Raw genomic sequence first — 27,136 nt, 5'->3', positions numbered from 1 at the left:
CACCCTCTGCTCCTCCATGGAGGCCTACGCCATGGCCTGCCTGCTCTCTGACGGACAGCTGGACAAGTGGAGGACGCAGGCCAACTGTCGTAAGTCACATTCTCAATGTTTCCTCTCGATGCATCCATTCTGTTTGGGTCGCCTGTGTGTGTGTGTGTGTGTGTGTGTGTGTGCGGTAGGGTGTATGTGTGGTATGGGGTGTGTGTGTGTGTGTGTGTGTGTGTGTGTGTGTGCGGTAGGGGGTGTGTGATTTCTAATGTTACTCTGTCTGCTTATCAAACCCTTCTCTCTCTCTCTCCTCCTCCTCCTACTTCTCCCCTCCTCCTCCTCTTCCCCCTCCTCCCCTCTACCTCCTCCTTCCCCCTCCCCTCCACCTCCTCCTCCCCCTCCTTACCTCCACCTCCCCCCCTCCCCTCCACCTCCTCCTCCTCCCCTCCTCCTCCTCCTCCACCTCCCCCTCCTCCTCCCCCTCCCTCAGCATCCAGAGACCCCTGCCTGGACATGGACTGTGCTGACCATGAGTTCTGTGGGGAGAGGAACGGTGAATCTGTCTGCCTCTGTCGCCGTAGTTACCTGGACTCTGTCAAGGAGAGGGGTCCTTTTGGTATGTGCATTATCCCAAACCCTGTGTGACCACTCTACTAAATGTGTTTGAACAGTGTGTGTGTGTGTGTGTTTTCTTGATTACCTGTATTTGTATATGTGTGTGTGTGTTTTCTTGATTAACCTCTCTCTGTGCATGTGTGTGTGTGTGTGTGTGTGTGTGTGTGTGTGTGTGTGTGTGTGTGTGTGCACGCCTCTCTTTAAAGATCCGTTAACAAGCTGCAGTGGGAGTTCTGCCAGCTTGTCTCTGGAACGCTGTCGTCTGGTTGAGGCAGACTTTGATTACAAGACTCTGCACCTCAACGACCCAAGCTGCATCGGGATGTTAGAGAAGGGCGTTGTGGTGTACCGCTTCGACAACCACAACCACAGCTGCGGCACTCTGCTCACGGTACCAAAACACACATCAAACATCCATAGATGTTTATGGGTTCTAACCAGGGGTTCTGGCCAGGCTGGGGTTCTAACCAGGCTGGGGTTCTAACCAGGGGTTCTGGCCAGGCTGGGGTTCTAGCCAGGCTGGGGTTCTAGCCAGGCTGGGGTTCTAACCAGGCTGGGATTCTAGCCAGGTCGGGGTTCTAACCAGGCTGGGGTTCTAGCCAGGCTGGGGTTCTAGCCAGGTTGGGGTTCTAGCCAGGCTGGGGTTCGAGCCAGGCTGGGGTTCTAACCAGGCTGGGGGTCAGTGAGTGAAGCCCCTCTCTCCCCTCTCCACAGTCCAACAACACTCACATCATCTACAAGAACTCCGTCCAGAGGAACTACAACTCCTCCATGGCCATCCACCGCATGGACGAGACCAACCTGGACTTCTCTTGCGCCTACACCAAGAACACCTCCCAATCTATGGCCCTGGGCATCAAGGTCAAAGACAGGTGTGTGTATGTGTGTGTGTGTGTGTGTGTGTGTGTGTGTGTGTGTGTGTGTGTGTGTGTGTGTGTGTGTGAGGTCACCCAGGCCTTTCACTGTGGTAATACATGTGTAATGTGATGCACATTACCGGGAGAGAATACCTTCCAGCCAGAGGAGTTCACAGCGTTAAAACAAGGTCAAGGTTGGTATCGTCAGTGTTGGGGAAGCGACTCTGGACATCCATTTAACTCAGTTACCAACAACTTTACGAGGCAGGAAGTTGAACGTCACTAAAGCTACCGTTGATGGAAATACAGCTTGTTACTTTGAAAAAACAAACAAACCAGGAAACTACTTTGTCCGACACACTAGGAGGGTTAGCGATAGCGTCTGGTCAGAGGGTTATGGGTGAGGCTAGGCTAAGTGTTATCACTAGGAGAGTTAGCGATAGCGTCTGGTCAGAGGGTTATGGGTGAGGCTAGGCTAAGTGTTATCACTAGGAGGGTTAGCGATAGCGTCTGGTCAGAGGGTTATGGGTGAGGCTAGGCTACGTGTTATCACTAGGAGGGTTAGCGATAGTGTTGCAGTCAAACTGGACACGCTGCCCATGAGAACCAGATCCTCATCCACACTCCGAGCCATGGACTGATAGTTTTACTGTTGGTATTTGGAGAGTTTGAGGTTTGTTGACTGTGTGTGTTGGTTCATTTGTTGAAACTCACCAGCTCTGTGAGCAAGAACCTGTCCTCTGGAGAATGGAACTACAAACTCACCATGGCAGCCTTCTACGACGCCGAGTTCAGCCAGCCCCTCAACGACTCAGCAGCCGTCCGATTGGACCAGAAGCTCTACCTGTCCCTAAACACCACCGGATTGGACAGCAAGATCGTCATGGTGACTGACGCCTGCTGGGCCACGCCTGAAAGCTCCTCAAATGCTACTGTGCGCTGGGACATCATCAAGGAAGGGTGAGACACACACACACACACACACACACACACACACACATTGTCAGACACATAGTTGGGTACACATTGGCTGCTCTGACACATGTGTCCTGTGTGTCCATGTCCCAGGTGTGCCAACCCTGCCGACAGCACGGTGAACATTCTGACCAACGGTGACTCCTCCGCCACCCGCTTCTCCTTCAGAATGTTCCAGTTCTCTGGCAAATCCTCGGACGTGTTCCTGCACTGCAACATCCACCTGTGTGTGCTGAAGAACGGGAACTGTGCCCCGGTAGGCCAGGAGCCATCACTCCTCACACACACACACACACACACACAGACACAGTGTCCTCTCACTGACTGTCTCTCTCCCACAGACATGTTCCGGGGTGAAGAATAGAAGGAGACGGCGATCTCTGCAGCAGCACAGCCACAGCTTCATCACCATGGCGATGAGCGCCATCAATTAGGTAAGAGTGTGTTAGATAGCTGTTAAACACATCAGCTCACCGCATCATATGATACAGCAGTCTGCAGCTCTGTTACACATGCCCGTCTGAATCCTGGTTGTGTGTGTCGGTCCTCAGGTTGCCTTTGTGTTGAATGAAGTGACACGTTGTCATTCTGGAAGGTGTCCTGTCCAGGACTGTAGCCGCTTGACCTCTGACCCGGAGGCAGTTCTGGAGCCAGGATGTCCCTGACCTTCGCCTGACCCTGACCAAGAGCCGCGTCCTAATAGGGTAGAAGATGTGTGGTCCAATCCGCTCTCTGCTCCATCTAGTGGACAAACCTGTCTGTAAACTGCCTCATCTTTAATACACTGTTTAACAGACTGTGTTTACCATACTGTGTTTAGAAGACCGTGTTTACCCGACCACACTCTCTATCCGTTGTTAAAGGTAGACTCAGCGATATGACGTAACCTGTGAATATTGGCAGAGATCGTTGAAGCCTAAGGCAAGACAATTCCCTCGCCAGCCCGTTTGTCACATGGCCATCTGCCACTGCCGTGCTCGTGCACCGATGGAATCCATCATTAGTGAAACGTCCGTTGCTCGGATGAATCTGAAACATCGCTGAAGTCAACCAACGTCCCGCGTTGACGTCATATCGCTGAGTCTACCTTTAACTGAATCTTATATCGGTGTCTGGGGTTTCTGAAGGGATGCTTTTCTGTGTCTGTGTTCATTGCATCGATCGATCAGGGCGGGAAATATGTATATGAACATGCAATGCAACAGTGGCCTTCATGTTTGCAGTGAAAGTTTGAGAGTATCGATCGGAAGATGAAGAAATGGATTGACTTTCAAAGAGTAGGAAGTAAAATGCAGAAGGAGACTTTGAGTGGATGCTAACTGGTATTGAATGAATGTTGCTGTTATGATGTGAAGTTTATGATGATGGTGTGAGGGTTGACAAGACATTATTATAATAACAGTAGCTGGTTTAATGTAAGTATGTTTCTATCAATCATGGGGGCAGGCAAGTTAAATCCAAACTTAGGATGTTTTGCACAAATTTGCACATTGAAAGTCTGAGAATACAAACTAAAATATGAAGGAATGGTTTGGCATTGAAAGAATATGAACTAAGTAAGAATATTTGGTGTTTAAGAACATTTTAAATGAAGTTTGAGATGTCAAAAGAATGAGGTCACCCGGTAAAAAGACATCATCAGGAAGAGAACACTATTCCATTGTTTGCTTCAGACAATTCAAATTCAAATTCAAAGTGTTTATTATCATATGCACAGTAGAAAACATGTTTCCCTGTACAATGAAATTCTTGCTTTGCTGTCCGCAGAATGCCAACCAATGTAAAATATACAATACTAAAGAATATACAATATATACTAAACAAATGTACAAGACAGCAAAATTTAAGGCATAAAATAAAATAGCAGCAATAATAATAATAAAACAGTGCAAATGTAGCAGTGCAATTATGCAAACTGGAAAATTCAGTTATTTGAGGTAGTAAGGTTATATTAATCTCCTATGGGTTGTTTAGGAGCCTGATGGCAGTGGGAAAGAAGGAGTTCTTCAGTCTGGTGGTCCTGCATTTAACACTTCTGTACCTCCGGCCTGAGGGTAGAAGTGTGAACAGTCCGTGCTGGGGGTGGGTGGGGTCCTTGAGGATGGAGGCGGCTCTCCTGTGGACTCTGCGGTGGTAGATGCTCTGCAGAGAGGGCAGTGGAGTCCTGGTGATTTTCTCAGCGTCTCCTAGGCCTGTCTGCACATTTGGGTTGTCATGACGTTGCTAAGGGAAGTGTTAACACTGGAAAGAAAACGTCCCCTTTGGTTCACACTAATGTTCTATTACACTAATGTTCTATTATACTAATGTTCTATTACACTAATGTTCTATTAAACTAACGTTCTATTACACTAATGTTCTATTACACTAACGTTCTATTACACTGTTCTATTACACTAATGTTCTATTATACTAATGTTCTATTACACTAATGTTCTATTAAACTAACGTTCTATTACACTAATGTTCTATTACACTAACGTTCTATTACACTGTTCTATTACACTAATGTTCTATTACACTAATGTTCTATTACACTAATGTTCTATTACACTAACGTTCTATTACACTGTTCTATTACACTAATGTTCTATTACACTAATGTTCTATTACACTAATGTTCTATTATACTAACGTTCTATTACACTAATGTTCTATTATACTAATGTTCTATTACACTGTTCTATTACACTAATGTTCTATTACACTGATGTTCTATTACACTAATGTTCTATTACACTAATGTTCTATTACCCCTGGATACGATCTAGTGTGCCTAGAAACGAAACTCACTAACTTACCATGTTGTCAAACATGTTGGTACCGAACAGTCCCATAGAAATACATTCCTAACCCTAACAGTTCCATAGAAATACATTCCTAACCCTAACAGTTCCATAGAAATACATTCCTATCCCTAACAGTCCCATAGAAATACATTCCTAACCCTAACAGTCCCATAGAAATACATTCCTAACCCTAACAGTCCCATAGAAATACATTCCTAACCCTAACAGTCCCATAGAAATACATTCCTAACCCTAACAGTCCCATAGAAATACATTCCTATCCCTAACAGTCCCATAGAAATACATTCCTAACCCTAACAGTCCCATAGAAATACATTCCTATCCCTAACAGTCCCATAGAAATACATTCCTAACCCTAACAGTCCCATAGAAATACATTCCTATCCCTAACAGTCCCATAGAAATACATTGGAACATTTAAAAATGCATTTTGTTTTTACGCTGCTGAAACAATCCGGAGTGCCAGATGTGTGAAAGGTTCAACCACTGAAGAGGAAATCTTCTCACATGGTTCTGCTTTCCTCCATTGGCCTCATGTGTTGTGCTGTCGACAGTCGACCAACAGATGGTGCCATGCAGCGTGTTTCTGCTCTCTGTCAGTCGCTGGAAAACTGACGGAACAGATTTAATCCACCATCAACTCCATAAGCATTACATACATGACATCACATTACATACATGTAACTTAGCTACTAACCGTAGCTAAGTCTTTCAACTTAACCAAGGTGTCGTCCGCGCTACGCTAACCAGGCTAACCAAGGCTACACGATGCTACGCTAAGGCTACACTACACTATGCTAGCCTCGACTACACTAGACTATGCTATGCTACGCTACGCTACCCGGGTGGCGTGGACCAGGTAGCCCTTGGCCTTGATGATGCCGCGGCTCTTGACGATGATGGCGGAGCGCAGGACCCAGCGGAGGCGCCACGCCACGCCGACGCCGCGTCACAGCCGTCGCGGTCGGGGTCGCCGTGGGATGCCGTTGCTAACGCCGCGCTCTCACGGAGCGCCTCCTGGAAGCCCACCGACGTGATGAGCTCTGGAAGACGACAGAGAGACAGACAGGTTAGAGAAAGACAGGTTAGGGGGAGAGAGACAGGTCAAAGACAGACAGACAGCTCAGAGGGAGAGGAGGGAGGGAGAGAGAGAGAGACAGGTTAGAGGGGAGACAGACATGTCAAAGACAGACAGATAGACAGACCGGTCAGAGAGAGAGAGACAGCGCCTCCTGGAAGCCCGCCGCCGAGATAAGCTCTGGAAGGAGAGAGAGAGAGAGAGAGACAGGTTAGAGGGAGAGACAGACATGGAAAGAGAGGGAGAGAGAGAGAGAGACAGGTTAGAGGGAGAGACAGACGTGGAAAGAGAGGGAGGGAGAGAGAGAGACAGGTCAGAGAGAGACAGACAGCTCAGATGAAGAGGGAGGTTAGGTTAGAGGGGGGACAGACAGGTCAGAGAGAGACAGACAGGTCAGGGACAGAGAGAGAGAAAGAGAGACAGACAGACAGACACCCCCAGACAAATTGATCACAGACAGACAGATCACAGACAGACACCCACCTTTGGGGTCGTTGTGGGTCAGTAGCTGGACCCCCACCTGCTTGGCATACGCCGTCAGATCGGGGGGCATCACACAACAGGACGCCAGGTTGACCTGGTTGCTGATGGGCTTCACCTTGGATACGGGAGAGAGAGAGACAGGTCAGAGAGACAGACAGGTCAGGGACAGAGAGACAGACAGGCCATCAGATCGGGGGGCATCACAGAACAGGACGCCAGGTTGACCTGGTTACTGGTGGGCTTCACCTTGGATACGGAAGAGAGAGAGACAGGTCAGGGAGAGACAGACAGGTCAGGGACAGAGAGACATACAGGCCATCAGATCGGGGGGCATCACACAACAGGACGCCAGGTTGACCTGATTACTGGTGGTCTTCACCTTGGATACGGGGGAGAGAGAGAGAGAGAGAGAGAGACAGGTCAGGGACAGACAGACAGGTCAGGGACAGAGAGAGAGAGACAGACAGACAGACACTGTTAACTGCTTGGTTGGGACAGAGAGAGAGAGACAGGACAGGGACAGAGAGAAAGAGAGAGAGAGAAAGAGAGACAGACAGTTGGCGTACGCACTCAGTTTGACCTGGTTACTGGTGGGGTTTCACCTTGGACATGGAGAGAGAGACAGACAGGTCAGGGAGAGACAGATACCCCCAGCACAGGACAGACAGACAGACAGTTCAGAGACAGAGACAGACACCCACCTGGGCCCAGTCGTAGCGCTCCTCCAGGAGGCCCTTGTCCAGGACAGACAGACAGATCAGACAGACAGACACCCACCTGGTCCCAGTCGTACAACTCCTCCAGGAGGCCCTTGTCCAGGACAGACAGACAGGTCAGGGATAGAGCGAGAGAGAGAGAGAGACAGACAGACAGACACACACACCGTCCAGGACAAACAGACAGGCCAGAGAAAGACAGACAGACACCCACCTGGGCCCAGTTGTTCAGCTCCTCCAGGAGGCCCTTGTCCAGGTCCGACGTCCCGATGGCGACCACCTTCCCGGACGCCACCAGCGTTTCCAAGAAAACCCATGCCGGCTGCAGGTCCGAGAGGGTCTGGGGGGCGTGGGGGGGGCGCCAGGATGACCGAGTCGAGTTGGGAGAGGGCGAGAGTGAGACAGGCTGTTGGGGGGGAGGGAGACAGGTTAGGGAGAGAAAGACAGGTTAGAGGTCCGAGAGGGTCTGGGTGTGGGGGGGGGGGGGGATGTCCTCCTGGTCGACAGGGCGAGGGTGAGACAGGCTGTGGAGGGGAGAGACAAACAGGTAAAGAGAGAGACAGACAGGCAGGCAGCCAAACAGACAGACAGCCAAACAGGCAGACAGACAGACAGGCAGACAGCCAGCCAGCCAGCCAAACAAACAGACAGACAAGCAGACAGCCAAACAGGCAGACAGACAGACAAACAGGCAGGACTCACCCATGTCGACAGCCTGCCTGATGGACGACTGGTCCGACTGGCACAGGAACAGCTTGACTGCAACGACAACGTTAGCGTGGGTTAGCCTAGGTTAGCCTGTGTTAGCATGTGCTGGTGTCATTTGTTAGCCTGTGTTAACGTGGGTTAGCGTTGGTTAGCCTGGGTTAGCCTGTGTTAGCATGTGCTGGTGTCATTTGTTAGCCTGTGTTAACGTGTGGTCGCGTCGTGTGTAATCATGGGCTGGTATCGTTTGTTAGCCCTGGGTTAGCGTGTGTTATCGTGGTGCGTGTGAGCCGGTGTTAGCATGCACTAGCATTTATTAGCATGTGTTATCGTGGTGTGTGTTAGCGTGCGTGAGCCTGTCTTAGCCTGCGTTAACCTGTCTTACCCTGCATTAGCGTAGCGTTAGCCTGCGTTAGCTTGTCGTAGCGTACCAGACACCTTCAGCTCCTCCCTCTCCTCCGGTGTGATGGTGGCCTCGGCCGCCTGGGGGGTGGAGCAGTCCAGGACGTCAGACTCCTGGAGAGACAGACAGGTTAGAGACAGACAGGTTAGAGAAAGACAGGTGAGAGAGAGACAGGTAAACAGACAGACAGGTTAGAGAGAGAGAGACAGACAGGTCAGAGAGAGAGAGACAGACAAGCATGATGGTGGCCTCGGCCGCATGGGGGGTGGAGCAGTCCAGGACGTCAGACTCCTGGAGAGACAGACAGGTCAGAGAGAGAGACACAGGTAAACAGACAGACAGGTTAGAGAGAGAGAGACAAGTTAGAGACAGACAGACAGAGAGACAGACAGGCGTGATGGCCTCGGCCGCGTGGGGGGTGGAACAGTCTAGGACGTCAGACTCCTGGAGAGACAGACAGGTCTGAGAGACAGACAGGTTCAGGACAGACAGATTACAGAAAGACAGACAGGGGTGCCTGGGAGGGGGGAGCAGTCCAGGTTAGAGACAGACCAGACTAGTCGAACTAGAGAGAGGGAGAGAAAGAGAGAGAGATTAGCTGACCTCAGCAGAACCTCCCTCCCTCCCTGTTCAACCCTCCCCCCCAAACCTGCCTCCCCCCCGTCTCCCTGCCTGTGTGTGTGTCTGTGTGAGTGTGTCTGTGTATGTCTGTGTGAGTGTGTGTATGTCTGTGTGAGTGTGTGAGTGTGTGTGTGTGTGTCTGTGTGTATGTGAGTGTGTGTGTGTCTTCCTCTCTCTCTCCCTGTCTCAGGAGCACCCACCCACCCACACACACACACACACACACACACACACACACACACACACACGTTGTCACTTGACTCACTAAACATTGACGCCTCTGGGCATGTGTGTGTATGTGTGAGTGTCTGTGTGAGGGTGTGTCTGTCTGTGTGAGTGTGCGTATGTGTGAGTGTGTGTGTGTGTCTCCCTCTCTCTCTCCCTGTCTCAGGAGCACCCACCCACACACACACACACACACACACACACACACGTTGTCACTTGACTCACTAAACATTGACGCCTCTGGGCATGTGTGTGTGTCTGTGTGTGTCTGTGTGAGTGAGTGTGTGTGTGAGTGTGTGTGTGTGTGTGTCTGTGTGTTGTGATGGCCCAGCCGGTGAGCAGTGCCCCACAGAGACACCTGGTGGCCACAAGGGGGAGGCAAAGGCAGCCATGGGGTGTCGTGCTGGATGGGAGGTACTATCCCAGTTCTATGTCCTGGAGACTCCGCCACCAATCAGATGACTCAGCTCACCGCTCACAGGTGCGCTGAGTCAGCTCGGCGATCCTGAGGCCTTTTAAACTCCCCAGGACAAGCTGAAGACAGACTGGCTGGAGGAACGAGTCGAGACCAGACACCCGCTAAGCCAGTCTCATAAGCCAAACGGGAGAGAAAGCCTGGAAGACGGAGAGGAACCCCCCAACCGACCGGAGGAAGAGGTCAGTGAAAGGGACCCGATATCCCACTAACTTTGGCCTGTCTCTCTCTCTCTCTCTGACGACAAGAAGAACCCGGCGGAGCGCCGTAGCGCCAACCGCCAACCCGGTGAAGATTTGAGTTGCCTTTCGCCTCTCCCTTTTCCCCGCACCTTAGAAATAAAACCCTACGTTGATTTCACCGCAACCCCTGTTTCCGCCTGTTTCTATTCTCATTGGTTGACCCGCTGTTGCGCCTGTCGACCAGGCTCCCACAGTGTGTCTGTGTGAGTGAGTGTGTGTGTCTGTGTGAGTGTGTCTGTCTGTCTATCTGTGTGTGTGTGTGTGTGTGTGTGTCTCCCTCTCTCTCTCTCACACACACACGTTGTCACTTGACTCACTAAACATTGACGCCTCTGGGCGCGCGTGTGTGTGGGTGTGCGTGTGTGTGTGGAGCATCCAGAGAGAGACGAAGTAAAGGAGGGAGGGAAGGAAGGAAGGTAGGAAGGAAGGGAGGGAGGGAAGGAAGGAAGGAAGGAAGAGAGGGATGAGTCTCACCTTCTCCTCCGCCGACAGTAAGGAAAGAAGAGAGGAAACAGGAAAGGAGGGAAGGGAAGGAGGGAGGGAAGGAGAGAGAGAGAGAGACAGGAGGGAGGGAGGGAGGGAGAGAGAGAGACAGGAGGGAGGGGAGAAGGAGGGGAGAAGGAGGGAGAGAGAGAGACAGGAGGGAGGGAGGGAGAGAGAGAGACAGGAGGGAGGGAAGGAGGGAGAGAGGGAGAGAGACAGGAGGGAGGGAGGGAGGGAGAGACAGGAGGGAAGGAAGGAAGGAAGACAGGAAAGGAGGGAGAGAAGGAGGGAGGGAAGGAGGGAGAGACAGGAGGGAGAGAAGGAGAGAGAGACAGGAGGGAGGGAGGGAGAGAAGGGGGGAGGGAAGGAGAGAGAGAGAGAGACAGGAGGGAGGGAGAGAAGGAAAGAAGGAGGGAGGGAGGGAGGGAGAGAGACAGGAGGGAGGGAAGGAGGGAGGGAGAGAGACAGGAGGGAGGGAGAGACAGGAGGGAAGGAAGTAAGGAAGACAAGAAAGGAGGGAAGGAAGAGAGAGACAGGAAAGGAGGGAGGGAGGGAGGGAGAGAAGAGAGGGATGAGTCTCACCTTCTCCCCGGCCGACGGCGTCTCAGAGGACCAGTCACTCAGCATGGCGCGGATACAGTCCTGGAGCTACGGCAACAACAGACAGACAGGTCAGATGGAGAGACAGACAGGTCAGAGACAAACAGACAGACAGACAGACAGGTCAGAGACTGACAGACAGACAGACAGAGGGACAGACAGGTCAGAGACAGACAGACAGACAGTGTGAGTGTGTGTGTGTATGTCTGTGTGAGTGTGTGTGTGTGTGTGTATGTCTGTGTGAGTGTGTGTGTGTCTGTGTGTGTGTGTGTGTGTGTGTGTGTGTGTGTATGTGAGTGTGTATGTGTCTCCCTCTCTCTCTCCCTGTCTCAGGAGCACCCACACACACACACACACACACACGTTGTCACTTGACTCACTAAACATTGACGCGCGTGTGTGTGTGTGTGTGTGTCTGTGTGTGTGTGTGTGTGTGTGTGTGTGTGTGTCTCCCTCTCTCTCACACACACACACATTGTCACTTGACTCACTAAACATTGACGCCTCTGGGCGCGCGTGTGTGTGGGTGTGCGTGTGTGTGTGTGTGGAGCATCCAGAGAGAGACGAAGGAAGGAAGGAAGGAAGGAAGAGAGGGATGAGTCTCACCTTCTCCTCCGCCGACAGTAAGGAAAGAAGACAGGAAACAGGAAAGGAGGGAAGGGAATGAGGGAGAGAAGGAGAGAGAGAGAGAGAGACAGGAGGGAGGGAGGGAGGGAGGGAGGGGAGAAGGAGGGGAGAAGGAGGGAGAGAGAGAGACAGGAGGGAGGGAAGGAGGGAGAGAAGGAGGGAGGGAAGGAGAGAGAGACAGGAGGGAGGGAGGGAGGGAGGGAGGGGAGAAGGAGGGGAGAAGGAGGGAGAGAGAGAGACAGGAGGGAGGGAAGGAGGGAGAGAGAGAGGAGGGAGGGAAGGAGAGAGAGAGACAGGAGGGAGGGAAGGAGGGAGAGAGGGAGAGAGACAGGAGGGAGGGAGGGAGGGAGAGACAGGAGGGAAGGAAGGAAGGAAGACAGGAAAGGAGGGAGAGAAGGAGGGAGGGAAGGAGGGAGAGACAGGAGGGAGAGAAGGAGAGAGAGACAGGAGGGAGGGAGGGAGAGAAGGGGAGAGGGAAGGAGAGAGAGAGAGAGACAGGAGGGAGGGAGAGAAGGAAAGAAGGAGGGAGGGAGGGAGGGAGAGAGACAGGAGGGAGGGAAGGAGGGAGGGAGAGAGACAGGAGGGAGGGAGAGACAGGAGGGAAGGAAGTAAGGAAGACAAGAAAGGAGGGAAGGAAGAGAGAGACAGGAAAGGAGGGAGGGAGGGAGGGAGAGAAGAGAGGGATGAGTCTCACCTTCTCCCCGGCCGACGGCGTCTCAGAGGACCAGTCACTCAGCATGGCGCGGATACAGTCCTGGAGCTACGGCAACAACAGACAGACAGGTCAGATGGAGAGACAGACAGGTCAGAGACAAACAGACAGACAGACAGACAGGTCAGAGACTGACAGACAGACAGACAGAGGGACAGACAGGTCAGAGACAGACAGACAGACAGTGTGAGTGTGTGTGTGTATGTCTGTGTGAGTGTGTGTGTGTGTGTGTATGTCTGTGTGAGTGTGTGTGTGTCTGTGTGTGTGTGTGTGTGTGTGTGTGTGTGTGTATGTGAGTGTGTATGTGTCTCCCTCTCTCTCTCCCTGTCTCAGGAGCACCCACACACACACACACACACACGTTGTCACTTGACTCACTAAACATTGACGCGCGTGTGTGTGTGTGTGTGTGTCTGTGTGTGTGTGTGTGTGTGTGTGTGTGTGTCTCCCTCTCTCTCACACACACACACATTGTCACTTGACTCACTAAACATTGACGCCTCTGGGCGCGCGTGTGTGTGGGTGTGCGTGTGTGTGTGTGTGGAGCATCCAGAGAGAGACGAAGGAAGGAAGGAAGGAAGGAAGAGAGGGATGAGTCTCACCTTCTCCTCCGCCGACAGTAAGGAAAGAAGACAGGAAACAGGAAAGGAGGGAAGGGAATGAGGGAGAGAAGGAGAGAGAGAGAGAGAGACAGGAGGGAGGGAGGGAGGGAGGGAGGGGAGAAGGAGGGGAGAAGGAGGGAGAGAGAGAGACAGGAGGGAGGGAAGGAGGGAGAGAAGGAGGGAGGGAAGGAGAGAGAGACAGGAGGGAGGGAGGGAGGGAGGGAGGGGAGAAGGAGGGGAGAAGGAGGGAGAGAGAGAGACAGGAGGGAGGGAAGGAGGGAGAGAGACAGGAGGGAGGGAAGGAGGGAGAGAGGGAGAGAGACAGGAGGGAGGGAGGGAGAGACAGGAGGGAAGGAAGGAAGGAAGACAGGAAAGGAGGGAAAGAAGAGAGAGACAGGAGGAAAGGAGGGAGGGAAGGAGGGAGAGAGAGAGAGACAGGAAAGGAGGGAGGGAGAGAAGAGAGGGATGAGTCTCACCTTCTCCCCGGCCGACGGCGTCTCGGAGGACCAGTCACTCAGCGTGGCGCGGATACAGTCCTGGAGCTACGGCAACAACAGACAGACAGGTCAGATGGAGAGACAGACAGGTCAGAGAGAAACAGACAGACAGACAGATAGACAGACAGATAAGACAGAGGGACAGACAGGTCAGAGACAGCATGGCGCGGATACAATCCTGGAGCTGGAGGGCAACAAAAGACATACAGGTCAGACAGACAGACTGAGAGAGACAGGTCAGATAGAGAGACAGACAGGTCAGAGACAGCGTGGCGCGGATATAATCCTGGAGCTGAACGGCAACAACAGGTCAGACAGACAGACAGAAAATGACAATAAAACGACATATTTAGTATTTATTTAATCACATTCATAATACACACACACACGGTCAGTTCGTTAGAGCCAGTTAGCATTCGCCTTTAGCACCCCGTCAACACTGCACTCTGTAGGTAAATTCGTTAGCCCCGTTAGCATTAGCCTTTAGCACCCCGTCAACACTGCACTCGGTAGGTAAATTCGTTAGCTTCGTTAGCCCCGTTAGCATTAGCCTCTAGCCTCCCGACCCCCCCCCCGCCCTTCTTACCTCCTCACTCGGGGACGACGGACACTTCTTCTTCAGCCGGCTCCGGTTGACGAGGTTCCCGGTGTGGAGGTTGAGCGTCGTGGCCCGGGTCAGAAACGAGGTCCGGGTACCGGTACCAGAGGAGGAGCCGGAGGAGCCGGTCCCAGAGCCGCCGGAGGAGACGGTCCCAGAGCCGCCGGAGGAGCCGGTCCCAGAGCCGCCGGAGGAGACGGTCCCAGAGCCGCCGGAGGAGCCGGTAGAGGAGACGGTACCACCGGGGGAGACGGTCCCAGAGGACCCGCTACGAGTACCAGAGGAGCCGCCGGTGTCGGTGGTTTCCATGGTGTCTGTCTCCCCTTCTCTCGTAAAGAAGAAGTAAATGTCGTAAAGATATAATAATAATAATAATAATAATAATAATAATAATAATAAAAAGATATCGTAAAATGAGGGAGGGGTGGGGTTGTCTAGCAACGAGGAACAGTTGGTGGGTTTGAGGGAATGTCGTAAAGGAAAAGAAAATGTCGGAAAGGGACGGGATATGGTGGGTTACCTAGCAACGAGGGGGTGGGGAGAGTGTGTGTGTGGTTTGAAGGACTGTCGTAAAAATATTTTTTCAAAACAAATACGAACGGTGGAGGGAAAGGGGGGGGGGTTGCCTAGCAACGAGGGGGTGGGTTTGAGGGAAGGTCGAGTAATGATGACACGACGCGTTTCCACACACACACACACACACGGTCAGTTCGTTAGAGCCAGTTAGCATTCGCCTTTAGCACCCCGTCAACACTGCACTCGGTAGGTAAATTCGTTAGCTTCGTTAGTTAGCCCCGTTATCATTAGCCTCAGAGCCGGTAGAGGAGACGGTACCACCGGGGGAGACGGTCCCAGAGGACCCGCTACGAGTACCAGAGGAGCCGCCGGTGTCGGTGGTGGTGGTGGTTTCCATGGTGTCTGTCTCCCCTTCTCTCGTAAAGAAGAAGTAAATGTCGTAAAGATATAATAATAATAATAAAAAGATATCGTAAAATGAGGGAGGGGTGGGGTTGTCTAGCAACGAGGAACAGTTGGTGGGTTTGAGGGAATGTCGTAAAGGAAAAGAAAATGTCGGAAAGGGACGGGATATGGTGGGTTACCTAGCAACGAGGGGGTGGGGAGAGTGTGTGTGTGGTTTGAAGGACTGTCGTAAAAATATTTTTTCAAAACAAATACGAACGGTGGAGGGAAAGGGGGGGGGGTTGCCTAGCAACGAGGGGGTGGGTTTGAAGGAATGTCGAGTAATGATGACACGACGCGTTTCCACACACACACACACACACGGTCAGTTCGTTAGAGCCAGTTAGCATTAGCCTTTAGCACCCCGTCAACACTGCACTCGGTAGGTAAATTCGTTAGCTTCGTTAGTTAGCCCCGTTATCATTAGCCTCAGAGCCGGTAGAGGAGACGGTACCACCGGGGGAGACGGTCCCAGAGGACCCGCTACGAGTACCAGAGGAGCCGCCGGTGTCGGTGGTGGTGGTGGTTTCCATGGTGTCTGTCTCCCCTTCTCTCGTAAAGAAGAAGTAAATGTCGTAAAGATATAATAATAATAATAATAATAATAATAATAATAATAATAATAATAATAATAATAGTAAATGTCGTAAAATAAGGGAGGTTGGTGTGTTTGAGGGAATGTCGTAAAGGAAAAGAAAATGTCGGAAAGGGACGGGATATGGTGGGTTACCTAGCAACGAGGGGGTGGGGAGAGTGTGTGGTTTGAAGGAGTTTCATAAAACATTTTTTTCTAAAAAATGTCGTAAAATACGAACGGTGGAGGGAAAAGGGGGGGGTTGCCTAGCAACGAGGAGGTGGGTTTGAAGAGCCTAACTACATGGTTCTACTAGCCCTAGGGTTAGGGTCAGGGTTAAGGGTTAGGGTTAAAGTTAACTCATCCCCTAGGGTTAGGGTCAGGGTTTAGGGTTAGGGTCAGGGTCAGGGTTAGGGTTAGGGTCAGGGTCAGAGTCAGGTTCAGGGTCAGAGTTAGGGTTAGGGTCAGAGTCAGGGTCAGGGTCAGGGTTAGAGTCAGGGTTAGGGTCAAGGTTAACTCGTCTCCTAGGCCTGTCTGCACATTTGGGTTGTCATGACGTTGCTAAGTGAAGTGTTAACACTGGAAAGAAAACGTCCCCTTTGGTTTCCACTGATGTTCTATTATACTAATGTTCTATTATACTAAGATTATATTACACTGATGTTCTATTACACTAATGTTCTATTACATAAATGTTCTATTATACTAATATTCTATTATACTAATGTTCTATTACACTGTTCTATTACACTAATGTTCTATTACATTAATGTTCTATTACACTAATGTTCTATTATACTAATGTTCTATTACACTAATGTTTTATTATACTAATGTTCTATTACACTAATGTTCTATTATACTAATGTTCTATTACACTAATTTTCTATTATACTAATGTTCTATTACACTAATGTTCTATTATACTAATGTTCTATTACATAAATGTTCTATTACACTAATGTTCTATTACATAAATGTTCTATTACACTAACGTTTTATTATACTAATGTTCTATTACATAAATGTTCTATTACACTAACGTTTTATTATACTAATGTTCTATTACACTAATGTTCTATTACACTAATGTTCTATTACACTAATGTTCAATTACACTGATGTTCTATTACACTGATGTTCTATTACACTAATGTTCTATTACACTGATGTTCTATTACACTGTTCCATTATAAAAGATCTGTGATGTTATAAAGAATATTTCAGGTTCAAATTCTGGGTTTTTAGGATCCAGTGCTTATTGCTAACTGGCTGGATTCTAATCTCTCTGTTGTTGTAATACTAGTAAATGACCACCAGGTGGTGCCCCCATCTGAGGGCTAGAGGTCTGGGGGATAGGGTTCTGGGGGTCTGGGGGTCTGGAGGTCTGGGTCTGGGGTCAGAGGTACTGCAGGGGACAGGTGAAGTCTTCTCATGAGAGCCATGCCTCCCATGGCAGGGAGAGGTACTGCAGGAGACAGGTGAAGTCTTCTCATTAGAGCCATGCCTCCCATGGCAGGGAGAGGTACTGCAGGGGACAGGTGAAGTCTTCTCATGAGAGCCATGCCTCCCATGGCAGGGAGCGGTACTGCAGGGGACAGGTGAAGTCTTCTCATGAGAGCCATGCCTCCCATGGCAGGGAGCGGTACTGCAGGGGACAGGTGACGTCTTCTCATGAGAGCCATGCCTCCCATGGCAGGGAGCGGTACTGCAGGGGACAGGTGAAGTCTTCTCATGAGAGCCATGCCTCCCATGGCAGGGAGAGGTACTGCAGGAGACAGGTGAAGTCTTCTCATGAGAGCCATGCCTGCCATGGCAGGGAGCGGTACTGCAGGGGACAGGTGAAGTCTTCTCATGAGAGCCATGCCTCCCATGGCAGGGAGCGGTACTGCAGGGGACAGGTGAAGTCTTCTCATGAGAGCCATGCCTCCCATGGCAGGGAGCGGTACTGCAGGGGACAGGTGAAGTCTTCTCATGAGAGCCATGCCTCCCACAGCCCACAGACAGAGAGGGGAAAAGCAGCCTGCACCTTGGCTGCCCCTCACAATGTCACATGATGCATAGATATTACTGTACTAGATGATTACTATGTAAAAATGAAGGAATACATGGAAAGTGAAGTTCAGAACATGTACAGCGCCTTCTGAAGGTATTCAGACCCCTTCACTTTTTACACATTTTCTTGTGTTATAGACTAAATTTAAAATGGATTCAATTAAAATAACTTGCCATTAATGCACACACAATACACCAGAATGCGAAAACACGTTTTTTGAAATTTCAGTACATTTATTAAAATTGAAATACAGAAATACATGAATAGAAGTATTCAGACTTTTTGCTTTGACAGTCTTAAAATTGGTTAAAATGCAAAAATGTGATCAACAAATCACTCAATAAATTGAATTGAGTCCATCTTAATGCAAGGATAATAGTTCATGTCATTTCGGAATGAATATCTTTGTTTTTATGGGGTCTCTAATTTGCATAGGAATCAATTACACACTGTGTAGATTAGGATGTTCTGAACACACTGTCCATGTTGTACTGACAGAGAAGGAGAGCTGTCTTCACATCCACTCCCTGCTATCTTACACACAGCAACGTAATCCAGCATCACAACTCAAACACCCAATCTAACCAACTCTTATATACAGACACTCTCTCCTGTGTTATTCTCAGAGTTCATCATCAGTCTGATTTGATCATCTAATCATTCATCTGGATTGTTTCACTGTCAGTTGCATTTCCATAAAAAAAATAAAAAAAACATGTAAGCTTCTGTTTTTTTGTCGCTCAATTGCTGAACCTATTTCCTATCAATTACAGTCTATTTTACTATCAGATGCATTTTATTTAATTTAATAATGTATATATACATATATATATATATATATATATATATATATACATATATATACAGTAAAAAATAATATAACTACACACGACACACTACACACTACACCCTACACACTGGGAGAGGGAACATCTGTACATCCAACATCTCATTGAAAACACACCACTATCCAACTGCATCATGTTCTGATCCGTCATCTTTGAGCCTTTGGTGTTCAGTGTGATCTCCCTGAGACTAGTTTACACAGGGTCACTGAACAGCCCTCGCCCCAAACCATAAACCCTGGGTAGAGGGGCTCAGTGAATGTGGAGTGGAATGTGTGCAGGAGGGTCCGTGTGTCAGAGGAGACCCTGTAGAAGGACAGAGTGCCGGCCGGCCAGTCCAGATACACTCCTACTCTGTGGGAGCCAGAGGAGGGGACAGGTATGACAGTCCTCTTCTTATTGTGCATGGCGGAGTAACTGTTACCAGAGCAGCTCAGACTCCAGGACTTGTCATTGTTTCCCAACACACAGTCATCACCCCATCCTCTCCTGCTGATTCCTTTATATGTCACTCCTATACCAGCCACTCCCCCACTCCACCCTACCTCCCAGTAACAGCGCCCAGTCAGACCCTCTCTACACAGCACCTGGTACCAGTAGTCAAATCTCTCTGGGTGATCAGGATACGGCTGCTTCTCTCTCCCCAGTGTCACCTTTCTGTTCTCCTCAGACAGAGAGAGGCGTCTGTCTGCTGTGTTTGGGTCCAGAGTGAGCTCACAGGCATCTGATTGAGAAGGCAAAAATAATCATCAAATCAATACAATTTAATAAATTACAATATTCACAATGTCATCTTGTTATGATAACATTTTTACTTCACAAAATATTACTTATTAATTGAAAATGTTTTACAAGGGATACAACTAATTCACATTTACTAATATTTTAGATTTACATATGAATACAATACTGGTGCTCTGTTTGAACTCTGCTGTACCCTGGTTCTTGAGTAATATCACAGTCCTGTTGTCTACAGCATTGGTGACTTACATTTGATCAGCTCAGGTTTGAGCCTGCACTCTCCACCATGGTCCACTGCAACACAGAGTTCATTCTTCAATATTGTCAATATTGTGATTTTTATCAATATTATTGTGATTACTATCATTGAAATCTAATTCATCATTACCGCTTTTACTAGACCTCAGATGCAGGTTACAATGTGAATGTGTGTGTGTGTGTGTTGATATTGTTATTAATCAGAGTGAGTTGCTTTTGCATTCATTTATACAAATTCAGTCTTTAAACTCTGACAACACAAAGGTGGAACTGACCTTCCCATTTCAGTTCGTCTCGACCTGACAGTTGCTCTGTATCTGGAAAAAACAACAATTCAGTTATTCTTCTATGATATTGTCATCATATCTCATTGTTGTTATACTGATCACTTTTATTATCACTAGTAATCAACCCAATCAACACTATATGATGAGAAGCCAGCTAGAACATGAAAACAGGCACAGCTCCAATGTGTTTGTGTGTGTGCAACCGACACTGACGACAACTTTTTGGGCTTTGAGAAGACATCCCAGGATACATCATCGAGGACTAAAGCATGAGACACAGAAGCAGCTACGACAACACTGGCCTGATGAGGATGCAGGGGAAACCTGCTGCTCTTGACTTGTTTGACAATTCTGTGTCACATTCACAATGTACAAAATGGCTGCCATGGGTAAGGACATACTTATTTTGACTGTTAAAGCAAAGTCACAAATGGCTGAACAGTATGTGTCAGATGTCATGCTGCCAGAAGCTGTATGCCACCAAAAAAGCCAGCAATTGGTGCATGTGGGACTATTTAAACTTTGGGAGTGAGTTTATCACTTTTTCAATTCAGTAACACTCATCCCTCTGAACTCACTCCACAGCGACCCCAGCCGTTGACCTAAGCACACAGTATGGCTTCCTCGTACACAAGCTAACACAAGTCTCAAATCTGTGTCCTCTGTATTGCCAACACACTTTACTGCCCACCGAAGCACCCAATGTTAACCAACTACACCACAGATAAGCTGAATGGCACGGATGGGTGTATTTCAACTTGAGGAGTGACTTTATCATCTCAACTCGGTTACATACAAAGGCTTTTACACTGCTAGGCTTGAACACACTGTGGACCTGATTGCTAGTGCAGTTAGACAGGTGTTGCTATCAATAGTCACAATTCACGAGCATTCCCATGTGATGGCAAGTTGGTTTAGTGAGAATGGTGAGAAGATTTTTACTAATGTGCCGAATACATCAAATATTGTTGTTATGCAGAAGATGGTTTGTTTTCCAAACCAGGTATTTATGTATGTATCTATGTATGTTAGTATGTATGTACATATGTTGGTATGTATGTATGCATATATGTATGTTTGTATGCATGTATGTATTTATATGTAATAATATGTATGTATGTATGTATGTATGTATGTATGTATGTATGTATGTATGTATGCATGTATGTATTAATATGTATTAATATGTATGTATGTATGTATGTATGTATGCATGTATGTACGTTTGTATGCATGTATGTATTAATATGTATTAATATGTATGTATGTATGTATGTATGTATGTATGTATGTATGTATGTATGCATCTATGTTAGTATGTTTGTATATGTGTATGTTATTTTTTATGTATGTATGTATGTATGTATCTATGGATGTATGTACGTATGTATTTATTTATGTATGTTAGTATGCATATATGTATGTTTGTATGCATGTATGTATTAATATGTATGTATGTATGCATGTATGTATGTATGTATGTATGTATGTATGTATGTATGTATGTATGTATGTAAGTATGTTAGTATGTATGTATGTATGTATGTATGTATGTATGCATCTATGTTAGTATGTTTGTATATGTGTTTGTTATTTTGTATGTATGTATGTATGTATGTATGTATGTTTGCATCTATGTTAGTATGTTTGTATATGTGTATGTTATTTTGTATGTATGTATGTACGTATGTACGTATGTATTTATGTATGTATGTTAGTATGCATATATGTATGTTAGTATGTATGTATGTATGTATATATGTATGTATGTATGTATTTATGTATGTATGTATGTATGTATGTATGTGTGGGGGGACATGCAGTGTTCGGCCTGTAGAGGGAGCTACAGGACCGTGGCTAGGGTTCGGAAGCGAGGCTGATTGCGCATGTGTTGCAAATGAAGCCTCGCTAACGAAAGGGTTTAAGATGTGTGTGCCTCTACTTTCGGGAGGAAGGAAGGAGGGCGACTGGAAAGTCGCCGAGTGTTTTTGAAAGTCACATCGAAATAACGATTTTCTTAAAAAACGGGACATTCCCTCACCAACACACTGCGTCTGCCTCTGTGTGTCGCGGACATTGTTACAGTATGCATGTATGTATGGATGTACATATGTTAGTATGTATGTATGCATGTTAGCATGTATGTTATTATGTATGTATGTATATACTGTATGTGCATACGTGCGTGCGTTTGTGTGTGTGTGAATGTGTGGCTGTGTCTGTCAGTCTTTAACATGAATGGAACTCACCTGTGATATGTTCTCTCTTAATCTTATCATATTCTCTCTTTAATGTTTCAGCGAGCTGGTTCTGGTTCATCTTCCTGAGGATCTCCAGTGTGATCTCCACAGCCTTGTCATGGCCGTAGGTGTCCAACAGCTTATCCACAGTGTCCAGCTTGTCAGCTCCCTCCAGTTTGCTTGTTGGGATGTGATGGAAGCCTTCTGGTATGTTCTGAGTCAGGTACCATTTAAACAACTTCAGGTCTGTCTTGACCAGCTCCTCCAAAGTATTCAGCAGCAGCTCAGAGACAGGAGCCATTGTGGATCACTGAGAATACATGAACAAATGAGCTGTAGGTGTGGAGATGGTTTGGTTTGACCACCACTGTCCAAGTGCTCCATGGCTGAATGTGTGGTTGCTCTAAGCTGTGTACAATGTTAACAGTCTTGGTTTATCACCTCTGTGCTGTCATCAACTGATTTTGGATCACTGAGAATAACACATGAGAGCAGGTGAGCTGTCATGCTGACTACCTACCAGCAGGTGAGCTGTCATGCTGACTACCTACCAGCAGGTGAGCTGTCATGCTGACTACGTACCAGCAGGTGAGCTGTCATGCTGACTACGTACCAGCAGATGAGCTGTCATGCTGACTACCTACCAGCAGGTGAGCTGTCATGCTGACTACCTACCAGCAGGTGAGCTGTCATGCTGACTACGTACCAGCAGGTGAGCTGTCATACTGACTACCTACCAGCAGGTGAGCTGTCATGCTGACTACCTACCAGCAGGTGACTCTGTCTACTCACCCTGACTCCCTTGTGTAGATCTCTCTCTCTCTATCTCTCTCTCTCTCGGACAGGTGGGCCTCTGTTTTCCTACCACCTCTTCTCCTCCCCTGTCCTGTTGTCCTCTCTCCTCTTTTACGTATTGAGGGGTAAACAGGGCAAGTAGCTTATGCCCCATTAGGCACCAAAACTTGTGTGTGTGTGTGTGCCCACATAGAACATATGTAATTCTAGCCTTTCTCTCTCATATACAAACACTGTATATATATATATATATATATATATATATATACACACACAGTGGGGGAAATAATTATTCGATCCCCGGCTGATTTTGTTAGTTTGCACGATTACAAAGAAATGAGCAGTCTATAATTTTTATGGTACGTTTAGTTTAACAAATAGAGACAGAATATCAACAAAGAAGTCCAGAAAAAACACGTTATATAAAGTTATACATTAATTTGCATTTGATCGAAGGAAATAAGTATTTGATCCCCTACAAACCAGCAAGAATTCTGGCTCATACAGACCGGTTATATGCCCATGAGGCACACAGATTACTCCTGTCACTTTAAGAAAGTACTCCTAATCTCTGCTTGTTATGGGTATAAAAGACACCTGTCAATAGAATCAATCTCTTCCATTCCAACCTCTCCACCACCATGGGCAAGACCAAAGAACATTCAAATGACATCAGGGTAAAAGTTGTAGACCTGCACAAGGCTTGAATGGGCTACAAGACCATCAGCAAGAAGCTTGGTGAGAAGGAGACAACTGTTGGTGCAATTATTAGAAAATGGAAGAAATACAAAATCAATCGCCCTCGGCCTGGAGCTCCATGCAAGATCTCGCCTCGTGGGGTAAGGATGATCATGAGAAGGGTGAGGGATCAGCCCAGAACTACACGAGAGGAGCTTGGTAATGATCTCAAGGCAGCTGGGACCACAGTCACCAAGAAAACCATTGGTAACACACTACACCGTAACGGATTGAAATCCTGCAGTGCCCGCAACATCCCCCTGCTCAAGAAGGCACATGTACAGGCCCATCTGAAGTTTGCCAATGAACACTTAAATGATTCAGAGAAGGCTTGGGAGAAGGTGATGTGGTTGGATGAGACCAAAATTGAACTCTTTGGCATAAATTCAACTCGTCGTGTTTGGAGGGAGAGAAATGCTGAATACTACAATCCCAAGAACACCATCCCCACCGTCAAACACGGAGGTGGAAACATTATGCTTTGGGGTTGTTTCTCTGCTAAGGGTACAGGACGACTTCACTGCATTGAGGGGCCAATGGACGGGGCCATGTACCGTAAGATCTTGGACGAGAACCTTCTTCCCTCAGCCAGAGCACTGAGGATGGGTCGTGGATGGGTTTTCCAGCATGACAATGACCCAAAACATACGGCCAAGGCAACAAAGGAGTGGCTCAAGAAGAAGCACACTAAGGTCATGGAGTGGCCTAGCTAGTCTCCAGACCTTAGTCATATAGAAAATTTGCGGAGGGAGCTGAAGCTTCAAGTTGCCAAGCAAAAGCCTTGAAACCTTCAGGATTTGGAGAGGATCTGTAAAGAGGAGTGGACCAAAATCCCTCCTGAGATGTGTGCAAACCTGGTGACCAACTACAAGAAACGTCTGACTTCTGTGCTTGCCAACAAGGGTTTCTCCACCAAGTACTAAGTCATGTTTTGCTTGGGGATCAAATACTTATTTCCTTCGATCAAATGCAAATTAATTTATAACTTTATATAATATGTTTTTCTGGACTTTTTTTTTGATATTCTGTGTCTATTTGTTAAAATAAAAGTACCATAAAAATTATAGACCGCTCATTTCTTTGTAATCGGGCAAACTAACAAAATCAGCAGGGGATCAAATAATTATTTCCCCCACTGTATATTGCAAAAGCGATATACAGCAGCAAAATAGAACAGAACTCTCTCTCCTTGTGGTTTGATTTCCCTGTCACATAAGAAGGCAGATTGTTTCACCCACATCAGTGTAGCTACAATTGTAAGATCAGAAAATTCCTTCTAAACAACCTTTCATTCACATCAGCGGGTGTCCATTCCTGTTGCCAACTGTTCAGCGAATGAGGAAGGTATTTCAACTAAAATGTGGTCATTGTAAAATAGAAGTTGGATCTTCACTTACAGGTTGAATAAATGTCAAATTAAATCAAAAATGAAAGTTAACTTTGATTACGCAAGCCAACCTTTACATCAAAAAACAAAACATACAGTAAACCAACTGATTGACCCTTTATAGAGGAGTGTATTCAACACTCACACAGTCTGTCTGTCAGTCTTACAGCTCTGCTGGTTGGTCAATAGTGACCTGTGTAAAGACTGTTGACTAGTCTAGACAGTCATTATTATCTACGTGTTTAGTTCTCTTTTCTTGATACAACTTGTCTAGATGTGGCAATCACTGACAATCACAATGGCAACAACTATTGTTTCAGAGTAGCCTCCCCAACACTGGTTATTACACAAATGGATCTGAGGAACTGTCCTCATTCCAAAAAAGGTACAGAGGTGAACATGTGATGTAGACATTTTCCAACTGGTAAGTCAGAATGGTAAACAGGTTTGATTCAACCTGGCACTCAAAACATTAGATTAGAAATACTGTGGAGATCGTTGTATTCATCATATCTCATCCCAGGGTGAAAGACAATCAAGTAATTCACTTTTTTGATAAACATTTTGGTTTAAAATACATTCCTGCTGCCTGTTTGTATTTAAATATGGAGACGTAACAAAATTCAATGTTTACAGAGAATTGAGTTAAATCTAGAGGAGAGGGAGGGGGGGGAGGAAAGGAGGAGACAGAGGGAGAGGGGGGAAAGAGGGAGGGGGAGGAGTAAGGGGGAGGAGTGGAGGGAAGGAGGCAGGGGAGGAGAAAGAGAGAGACAAAGAGAGGGAAGGAGGGAGGGAGAGAAGGAGGAGAGGGAGGGGGGGAGGAAAGAACGCTCCCTTACACACATACACACACTGTGTGGCAACCTGATGAGGTGTGTGTGGGAGGGGGCTGAGAGGAATGTAGGGTGGAGCATCACTCACACACACACACATACACACACACATACACGCACGCACACACACACACACACACACACACACACACCACTCCCCGACAGTTACAGAGACACAGAACAAGGAAGTTTTCACGCCCACAAGCACAAACACTTCTAGGAAAACAAAACTTACAGAACTTACGTTTTTTCAAAACTTATCTCTGACACTCTGCTGCTCAGTCTGGTCGTGTGTGCAGCAAAATGGCAGAGAGCATGGACTCTATTAGAAAAAACAAAACATACAGTAAACCAACTGATTGACTCTTCACAGAGGAGAGTATTCAACACTCACACAGTCTGTCTGTCAGTCTTACAGCTCTGCTGGTTGGTCAATAGTGACCTGTGTAAAGACTGTTGACTAGTCTAGACACAGTCATTATTATCTATTATTATCTAGGGCCTCATGTAGTTGAACCTACTAGATCACAGTCAGCTGGACAAAACCAGGTGGAGGCTTCCTTAACAGGCTGGTCACAAACAGTTGGCTAGCGTACTATTTTAGGGTTCCATCATTCTGTGACACGACACAAAGGCATGTGAGTTCATCCGAATCATATTAGACGGTGAAAAACAATGAAAAACATCAACTTACGGTTGTGATCTGTCTCCCACCTCAGTGCTCAGCTCTGCTCTCTGTCTGGCTCCTCACTGATGCAGCTCTCCTCTGGATGAACTAGTTTGTTCTTGTTCTGATGCAGCACCTCCAGTTGGTATTCGGACGTGTTCAGACAAAGCCAAAGCAGTTTTTTGACAGTGTTTAAATGTCCCACAGCAGTTCAATTCTTCCACAAAAGATTGTTAGTAAGTAGAAAATGTAATAACACACACACACATACACACACACACACACACACACACACACACACACACACACACACCCTCCTCCTCCTCCTCCCCCTCTCCTCCTCCCCCTCTCCCCCTCCTCCTCCTCCTCCTCCCCTCCTCCCCCTCTCCTCCTCCCCCTCTCCCTCTCCTCCTCCTCCTCCCTCCCCCCTCCTCCTCCTCTCC

At 47.6% G+C, this 27,136-nt stretch overlaps 1 pseudogene across 1 annotated transcript; it reads right to left on the bottom strand.

Moving 5' to 3' along the window:
- Positions 1–5,777: 5,777 nt before the first annotated feature.
- LOC310823691 (glutamate--cysteine ligase regulatory subunit-like) lies at positions 5,778–26,905 on the bottom strand (annotated as a pseudogene). The gene is made up of 11 exons (XR_014555072.1): positions 26,721–26,905; positions 26,271–26,348; positions 22,283–22,583; positions 20,002–20,063; positions 14,301–14,486; positions 13,694–13,759; positions 8,659–8,740; positions 8,225–8,281; positions 7,737–7,928; positions 6,807–6,921; positions 5,778–5,848 (listed from the first exon to the last, which is right to left on the bottom strand). The product of XR_014555072.1 is annotated as a glutamate--cysteine ligase regulatory subunit-like (transcript).
- Between the last annotated feature and the right edge of the window lie 231 nt (positions 26,906–27,136).

Source organism: Argentina silus, assembly GCF_951799395.1.
Source record: "Argentina silus genome assembly, chromosome: Y".
Taxonomy (NCBI): domain Eukaryota; kingdom Metazoa; phylum Chordata; class Actinopteri; order Argentiniformes; family Argentinidae; genus Argentina; species Argentina silus.
Note: the sequence above shows the minus strand (reverse complement) of the source record. Positions and strands in the feature narration are given on the sequence as shown.